The sequence below is a fragment of the Mesocricetus auratus genome, unplaced genomic scaffold (assembly GCF_017639785.1).
Source record: "Mesocricetus auratus isolate SY011 unplaced genomic scaffold, BCM_Maur_2.0 Super-Scaffold_100009, whole genome shotgun sequence".
In the NCBI taxonomy this organism is placed as follows: domain Eukaryota; kingdom Metazoa; phylum Chordata; class Mammalia; order Rodentia; family Cricetidae; genus Mesocricetus; species Mesocricetus auratus.
This window is the reverse complement of record NW_024429193.1, coordinates 13,344,112-13,353,440: the sequence shown is the minus strand read 5'-3', so window position 1 is coordinate 13,353,440 and position 9,329 is coordinate 13,344,112.

The window sequence follows — 9,329 nt, the reverse complement described above, 5'->3', positions numbered from 1 at the left end:
TTACCTCTTCCTTTCCAATTTGTATCCCCTTGATCTCCTTTTGTTGTCCTATTGCTCTGGCTAGAACTTCGAGTACAATATTGAAGAGGTATGGGGAGAGGGGACAGCCTTGTCTTGTTCCTGATTTTAAAGGAATTGCCTTGAGTTTCTCTCCATTCAGTTTGATGTTGGCTGTTGGCTTTCTATATAGAGCCTTTATTATGTTTAGGTATGTTCCTGTTATCCCAGATCCCTCTAAGACCTTTATCATGAAGTGGTGTTGGATTTTGTCAAAGGCTTTTTCAGCATCTAGTGAGATGATCATGTGACTTTTGTTTCTTAGCTTGTTTATATGGTAGATTACATTGATAGATTTTCATATGTTGATCCATCCCTGCATCCCTGGAATGAAACCTACTTGATGATGGCAGATGATTTTTCTGATGTGTTCTTGGATTCGATGTGCTAGTATTTTATGCATCAATGTTCATGAGGGATATTGGTCTAAAGTTCTCTTTCTTAGTTGTGTCTTTGTGTAGCTTGAGTATCAAGGTTATTGAAGTCTCATAAAAAGAGTTAGGAAAAGACCTTTCTGCTTCTATTGCATGGAATACTTTGGGGAAATTTGGTATCAGCTGTTCTTTAAATTTCTGGTAAAATTCTGCACTGAGGCCATCTGGCCCTGGGCTTTTTTTGGTTTGGAGACTTTTGATGACTGCTTCTATCTCATTAGGTGTTATAGGTCTATTTAAGTTGCTTATTTGTCCTTGATTTAATTTTGGTAAGTGATATCTATCCAGAAAATTATCCATTTCCTTTACATTTTCAAATTTTGTGGAGTACAGGTTTTCAAAGTATGACCTGATGATTCTCTGAATTTCCTCAAAGTCTGTAGTTATGTCTCCCTTTTCATTTCTGATTTTGTTAATGTGCATGTTCACACTCTGTGGTTTGGTAAGTTTGGACAAAGGTATGTCTATCTTGTTGATTTTCTCAAGGAACCAACTCTTTGTTACATTGACTCTTTGTATTGTTTTCTACTTTCTACTTTATTGATTTCAGCTCTCAATTTAATTATTTCCTGGCGTCTACTCTTCTGGTGTGAGTTTGCTTCCTTTTGTTCTAGAGCTTTCAGTTGTGCTGTTAATTCTCTAGTGTGACTATTCTCCAGTTTCTTCATGTAGGAACTTAGTACTATGATCTTTCCTCTTAGCTTTCAAAGTGTCCCATAAGTCAGGGTATGTTGTATCTTCATTCTCATTGTATTATAGGAAGACTTTAATTTCTTTTATTTCTTCTTTGACCCAGGAATGGTGCAATTGTGCATTATTCAATTTCCATGAGTTTGCAGGATTTCTGATTTTTGTGTTGTTGTTGAATTCTAACTTTAGAGCATGGTAATCTGATAAGATACATGGAGTTATTCCAATTTTTTATACTGGTTGAGGTTTGCTATGTTGCCAAGTATGTGGTCGAGTTTTGAGAAGGTTCCGTGTGGCACTGAGAAGGTATATTCTTTTGTGTTTGGATGGAATGTTCTATAGATGTCTGTTAAATCCAATTGGGTCATAACTTCTATTAGTTCCTTTGTTTCCTTGTTACGTTTCTGTCTGGTAGTCCTGTCTAGTGGTGAGAGGGGGGTGTTGAAGTCTCCCACTATAAGTGTGTGAGTTTTATATGTGATTTGAGTTTTAGTAATGTTTCTTTTACGAATGTGGATGCCTTTGTATTTGGGGCATAGATGTTCAGAATTGAGACTTCATCTTGGTGGATTTCTCCTTTGATGAGTATGAAGTGACCTCCTTCATCTCTTTTGATTGATTTTAGTTTAAAGTCTAATTTGTTTCTTGTATACAGCAGAAGGATGGATTTTGTCTTCAAATCTATTCTGTTAGCCTGTGTCTCTTTATGAGTGAGTTAATACCATTAATACTGAGTGATATTAATGACCATTGATTGCTCATTCTTGTTTGTTTTGGAATGGTTGTTTTTGGTGGAATTGTATGTGGATTTCCACCCCTTTTTTCTTTTGCCTTTTGGTAAAGTGCAATTATCTATGGCCTATGCTTTTCTGGTTGTAGTTAACATACTTGGATTGGAGTTTTCCTTCCAGAATTTTCAGTAGGGCTGAGTTAGTGGATATGTATTGTTTAAATCTGTTTTGTTTTTGTTTTTGTTTTTTCATGAAATATCTTGTTTTCTCCATCTATAGTGATTTAAAGCTTTGCTGGGTATAGTAGTCTGGGCTGGCATCCATGGTCTCTTTGTGTTGGTAGAATATCTATCCAGGGCCTTCTGGCTTTCAGAGTTTCCATGGAGAAGTCAGGTGTAATTCTGATAGGTTTGCCTTTATATGTTACTTGACCTTTTTCCCTAGCTCCTCTTAATATTCTTTCTTTATTCTGTATGTTTGGGGTCTTGATTATTATGTGTTGGGGGAACTTTCTTTTTTGGTCCACTCTATTTGGAGTTCTTAAGTTTCTTGCACCTTCATTTGGCATGTCTTTCTTTAGATTGGGAACGTTTTCTTCTATGCTTTTCTTGAATGTTTTCTGCCCCTTTGATGTGGGTTTCTTCACCTTCTTCTATACCTATTATTCTTAAGTTTGGTCTTTTCATGGTGTCCCATATTTTCTGGATATTTTGTGTTAGGGATTTGTTGGACTTAAATTTTTTCTTTGGTCAACGAATCTATTTCTCCTAGTGTATCTTCAACACCTGAGATTCTCCCTTCCATCTCTCATTTTCTGTTGATTATGCTTGCATCTGTAGTACCTGCCTGGCTTTTCTATTTCAGCATTCCTTCAGACTGTGTTTTTTTATCATTTCTATTTCAGATTTCAGCCCTTGCACTGTTTGAATTGTTTCTTGCAATTTTTGCTTTGTCTTTTCCTCCATTTCTTGCTTTTTTGGGATTGCTTTTTTCTTCCATCTGTTTAAGGGATTTTCTCATATCCTCTCTGAGGGCCTCTATCATTTTCATGAAGTTGTTTTTAATGTCATTCTCTTTTGCTTCATTTGTGTTGGGATGTTCAGGTCTTGCTGGTTTAGGGTCCCTGGACTCTGGCGGTGTCATATTGGTTTTTCTGTTGCTGGGTGTGTTTTTATATTGTCTCCTTCCCATCCATTCTTCCAATAGGTGCAGAAGGTGTCTCTTCCTCTCCTGGTGGGTACAGTACCAGGGTTCCCTTCCGATGGGTGTAGACAAGTCCAATGCTCTGGTAGCTCTCCTCTTCCTGGTCTCTTGGGTGGAGAAACGGACTAGGATACTGGGGTGCTTTGGATCCTGCTGGGACGGACCCCAAGCACAAGCAGCTGGCCTGGAAACAGGCCCCGGTTTACCTAGTCCCATGGGTGGAGCAGAACACTAGGATGGTGGGGTGTGTTGGCTCCTGCCGCCGGGATCTCTTGCTTTCCTTTTTAAGGGAGAAATGTTTTTATCATTCCTCTTAATTTTTTAAACAATTTATTTATTCTTATTTTATATACATTGTAGTTTTGCCTACATGTATGTCTGTGTAAGAGTGTCAGATCTTAAAGTTATAGACAGTTGTTAACTGCCATGTGGTGCTGGGAATTGAACCAGGATCCTCTGAAAAAGCAGTAACTACTCTTAACCACTGAGCCATTTCTCCAGCCCTCCACTTAAGCTTTTACAGACAGTTGTGAGCCACCATGTGGGTGCTGGGAATTGAACCTGCCTTCTCATGAAGAATAGCCAGTGCTCTTAAACATTGAGCCAATTCTCAAGCTTAACTTTTTAATTCTTATTACACCATTTTCTCAGATTCCAAGACCTTGTGGAAATCATTCATTTTTACCACTGAGGCTTTTCATCAAAACTGTTTGAAGGTCAGTATCTGGCTATCCCAGACAATAATATTCGGGTTGTTTCATTTTCTTTTCGTTTTCAGTCATTTTCTCTTGTCTTCTAGCATGGTAGCAATCCCTTGATAAACATCAGGCACTATATGTAAAACATGCAGACTCTGTGATGGATAATCACTCCCTCCCTCATAGAAGAGGTGAACTCACTTTTGACAATTAGCCGTAATCAATGATGGGATAGCTTTGACGCTAGGCCTTGTCAGAGTGGATTCTCTCTCCAGCTTTCCTTCCTTTCCTGGTAGTTTTTTATTCCCTTCACATCTCACTGGAAAGCCAAAGGTGGTTACCAAGACTTTGTGGTTCAACATCAGCCTTGAGCTCCAGGTTTCATCCGGTTGGCTAATTACTCTCTCTTCACCAGCTGCCAACAGTTTCCTCCAGGGAAAAAGTGACGAAGGAAGTCCAGCTCACGTCAGTTATTTCTTTACTAATCCCTCACCCTGCCTACTCACAATGGTTGCTGAATCTGCCAAACATCTACTTTTTATATCTGTACAGATTTTATAGTTGTTCTTAACAGTAGGTTTGGTCTCATATAAGCAACTTCACCATAATTAGAAGCAGGCTTTTCTTTATCTGTAATAAAAAAAAATGCTGGCTTTAGTTCCATTTCCAATAGGAGGACAGAATTAAGCTCTAGACCATCACAACTTTTGGTGAGTATTGACTACCTCCAAGGAAAAGAGTAAGCTGAGCCTCAAGTACATCAACTGAACACTTCCACTTAGTTTACTTTTTTTTTTTTTTTTTTTTTTTTTTTTTGGTTTTACGAGACAGGGTTTCTCTGTATTGTTTTGGAGGCTGTCGGTCCAGCCCGGCCTGGAACTCACAGAAATCCGCCTGCCTCTGCCTCCAAAGTGCTGGGATTAAAGGCGTGCACCACCACCACCCGGCCTACTTAGTTTACTTTAACAGCACACGTGTCAGCCTTCCTGTTTATTGCTGTCATACATGATATATCTGTGTATGTCATAAATCCAGTAACAAACAATTTTGACTTACTATAATTTTTTTAGCAAAAGGTATTTTCTCTAGACATTAAGATTTTTTGTTTTGTTTTTTGAAACAGGGTTTCTCTGTGTAATAGTCCTGGCTGTCCTGGAACTAGCTCTGTAAACCAGGCTGGCCTCGAACTAACAGAGATCTACCTGCTTCTGCCTCCAAAGTGCTAGGAATAAAAGCATGGGCCACCACCATTAGGCTAGATACTAAAATTTTAATTTCAGGTTTTTGTTATTGCTTGATTTGGTTTGGTTTGGGGGGGTGGTTTTGTTTTATTTTGTTGTTTTTTTGGTTTGGGTTTTTTTTGTCTTTAATTAATTTATTAATTTACTTATTTGGTTTTTCTGTATTGCTTTGGAGTCTGTCCTGGAACTCTCTCTGAGACCAGGCTGACCTTGAACTCACAGAGATCTGGCTGCCTCTGCCTCTCAAGTGTTGGGATTAAAGGCGTGCACCACCAACGCCCGACTTGGTTTGGGATTTGGCTTTTTTTTTTTTTTTGAGACAGTAATAGCCCAGACTATCCTGAACTCTTTATAGACGAGGCTGGCCTGAAATTTACAGATATCTGCCTGCCTGTGCTTCCTGAGTGCGAGGATTAAACCATGCCCCCGCTGGTGTTTTGTTTATATTCATTCTCTTTTATTTATGTAGGTGTGTGTCTCTGTGTGAGTATATCCCACCTCGATGCAGATGACCATGGAGGCCAGAGGAGGGTGTTAGACCTGCTGAAGCTCGAGTTACAGGCACTTGTGAATTGCATGTGGATTTTGAGGGGAAAAATCAGGTCCTGTGGAAGAGCATCAAGTGCTCTCAGCTGGCGGGCCACATCTCCAGCCCCTTTGCAGGGTTGCTGCTGTTTTTTCACACTTTGTTGTTTTCTTTTTTTGCCTCCAACTTAGTGATGAGAAGCTAGCAATTTTTCATATTGAAAATCTTCTCTGTTGTGATGCAGTACTTCTCTTCGGCGTTTCTTTTTGTCTTTATTCGGTTTCAGGGAAGGAATCCACAGCACTGTTTTGTAGTGCTACCACCTGGGGTTTGGTGCGCTTGGATCTAAAAGACTGTACACATCATCGTGGTATGATAGTTTTCACCCACAATTCCTTGTGTTTAAGGACTTACGTAGAAACATGAATAGCCAAGCCAAAATACGTATACACATAAACTCATAATCATTAGTCAAAAGTAAAATCTGTATATTTACAAAATATACTATAAATACTATAAATGTTATCTTCCCACTGACAGAATAGTTCAATTGCATTAAACTATGGCCTGAAAGATATGACAAGATAACAGAATTATACTTTTAATTTGCTTTCTCTTCTCGTGTCTTTTTACTGCTATTATGCCTGTAAGATATGTGTGTCACGTTGGGCGCACACATGTTGTGGTGCTTCTGCGGTCAGAACAAGTTTCGGAAGTCAGCTTTCCCCTTCCTCTGTGGACTCCGGGCATTAACTAGACTTGCTTAGTAAGCACTTTTACCCACCTCCCATGGGGCCACTTCACCAGCCCTCAAACATGCTTTCTATATGGGCTGGGCGGAACTGGTGCCAAGTTAACACTAAGTTCTTTTCCATGCAGAATACCCTACATGAAGTCATACTGGCTTTCCCAAACCTACTTAACCTCAAATGAAACATAAATGTGGTTCTTTCTGTACAAAAAAGATAGGTTTTTAGTTGCTTGCTTGACCACCTTACAATACACAGAAAAAAAAAGGGGAGTTGAATCACGGTGTTGGAGCAGGTACTTTGTGAATCTTCACATTGTGTGTGAATTTATTTCTGACAATCAGACAGGCAATGCTTATATCTGTGAAAGCGTGGACTAAGCCTTCGATGCATGCTGCTCAGCCCTGTTAATGTATCCCCTTCTCCCCATGACTTGGTAACGATCGCCTGTGACAGGTAGGCGTGATGAAGTTGTTTTCACGGCAGCTTGGGCACATATTATGCAATGTGTGTGCTTTGGATTCAGACCATGGACTAGTTCAGAGCCAAGTCAGAAAAACAGTCCCTCTATAGAGAAGCGACCGATGGGGAATCTGAGTGATCATCTTGGCTGTACCAACCAGTAGGGTTTTTAGAACTACCCATAACCACAAAAAAGTTAGTAACCACACATTAAAAAAATAGTTTTATTTTATTAAGTGTCTAGTTCAGGAAAAAGTTACAGTTCAAAGGCAAGAAAATTTCTCACATCCTGAAGCAAACACTGGAAAGACAGTTTCATAAAATGAACACTTTGCTACAGGCATGATGCTCTCTCTCAGCCAATAAAAGGTGAAAATCTTTACCTGAACTTTATAATGTTGTATTCAAGTTGTTTGCTTGGATATTCCTGACTTATAGAAGCTAAGCTGTTTGATAATACAGATGTCAAAATAATTATTTTTTTAAATTCACAGTTAGGAGTCATGGAGATGGGTAGCTCCGTCAAGATGTCTGCTGGGCAAGCACAAGGACCTGAATTTGGATTCCCCAACGCACAAATAAAAACCAGGCATGCTGGTATGCACCTGTAATCCCAGCACCGGGTAGGCAGAGATAGGAGTGTTCATGGGGTTGCTGGCCAGCCAGTCTAGCTCATCCGTGTGCTTAGGTTTCAGTTAGAGACCTTGTCTCAAAAATAAAGTGGAGAACCACAGAGGAAGACACACAATGCTGACCTCTGACCTTTGCACTCATGCACACATATACACAAAAATGATCAGTTATAATAAAATCCACGGCTAAAATATTTTTAGTATTCCCAAATAGTTTACTATACAATTCCTTGCAGAAAAAAAAAACATGAGTAACAGTGACAAATCTAAAGGCTTGCCTTTGTGGTTATTGTTCTTGTTTTCTTTTTTGTTTTGTTTGAAACAAGGTCTCGCTATACAGCTCAGGTTGCCCTTTAACTCACAGAGATCCACCCAGCTATGCCTCCTTAGTGCTAGGATTTAAAGAGTTCATCATCATGCCCAGCTAAGGACTGGTATTTCTGGGTGTGGCTTCATAGCCACATACTATTCTAGCTAATAAAACCTGCTGGGTTCATGTCACCACCTGTCAACAGTCCACATAAATGGGGTGAGGGCTCACAGGACCCTCAGTTTTCTTTAAGGACGAGCCCCTGGTAAGTTGGTCGTGTTCCAGGGGTCAGCTATACATCCATGTGCACATGGGCAACACTAACTGGATTCAGTAAGGGGTGCGTGCGTGTGTGCGCAGGTGCATGCGTGCGTTTCAAAGCCTCGGGCCGTTCCCAGTGTGATATTTCTGCTTCAAGCTTGTAGCTTAAGCTGTGACCCCTCAGCGTTCTGCTCCTGCTATCATGCCTGCTGTTTGCTGCCATTTCAGCAGAATCTTTTTTGTTTGTTTTGTTTTTTTCATGACAGGGTTTCTCTGTTTAGTCTTTGCTGTCCTGAAACTCATTCTGAAGACCAGGCTAACTTCCAACTCAGAGATCTGCCTGCCTCTGCCTCCTTAGAGAGCCACCACTGCCGAGCTATGAGAGAGTCTCATACCTCTGAGACCAGAGCCAAGGAAACACACCCTGCCCCTAACCAACTCAGGAACTTAAATCCAGCCAAGCCCTGAGCACAAAATCCAACCAGTCTTTGAGCTTGTCCCAAGCTCAGGAACTGAGATCCTACCAATCTCCATTCTGAAAATACCCACCTTGAAAAGCTCTGCCCCCTAAGAAACTCTATATAAGCTCCGTATCTGTTCAGTTTGGGGCTGCCCTGTTTCCACTCTGGTATAAGCAGCCACTCTCCTGGATTCTTCCTTCCCAATAAATCTATTGAATGAGGTTTATCATAATGACTTTCTTTCACGGAGCGGAGTGGAGCAGAGCGGAGCTGTACACTTTGGCTGGGGAAACTTTCCCTTGCTGCAGAGTTGTTACGGTCAGGAGGACCGAGCACAGCTGTTCAAGCTCCACATCCCCACGTGGTAGAAGCAAAGAACTGGACACAAATTGTCCTCCTGATCTCCACATGTGAACTGTGGCGCTCTCTCTGTCTCTGTCTGTCTGTCTGTCTGTCTGTCTCTCTCACACACACACACACACAAAATAAATAAATATACATTGTAAAAAATAAATCTGAGCTCAAAAAATAAACAAAACCAAAAGAATCCCAGCAACAAAAAGCAAATAAGTTGTACAATTCTCAAAAGAAGTACAAACGGCCAATGCATTAGTCAGCAAAAAATGGTTCATTATATAAAGGGTCTCGCCAAGCCACCCTGCCAATCTGAATTCAATCCCCAGAACCCACACACAGAGAACCGATTCCTCAGTGTTGTCCTCTGACATCCACATGTTTACTATAGCATGTAAGTGTTCACACGCATGAATCATAAACATACCACACTAAATAAGTGAAGATAAACGACCAAAAAATATGAAAATACTTGACATCCACAGCCAGCAGAAGACTTCGAATCAGAGTACATTAATAT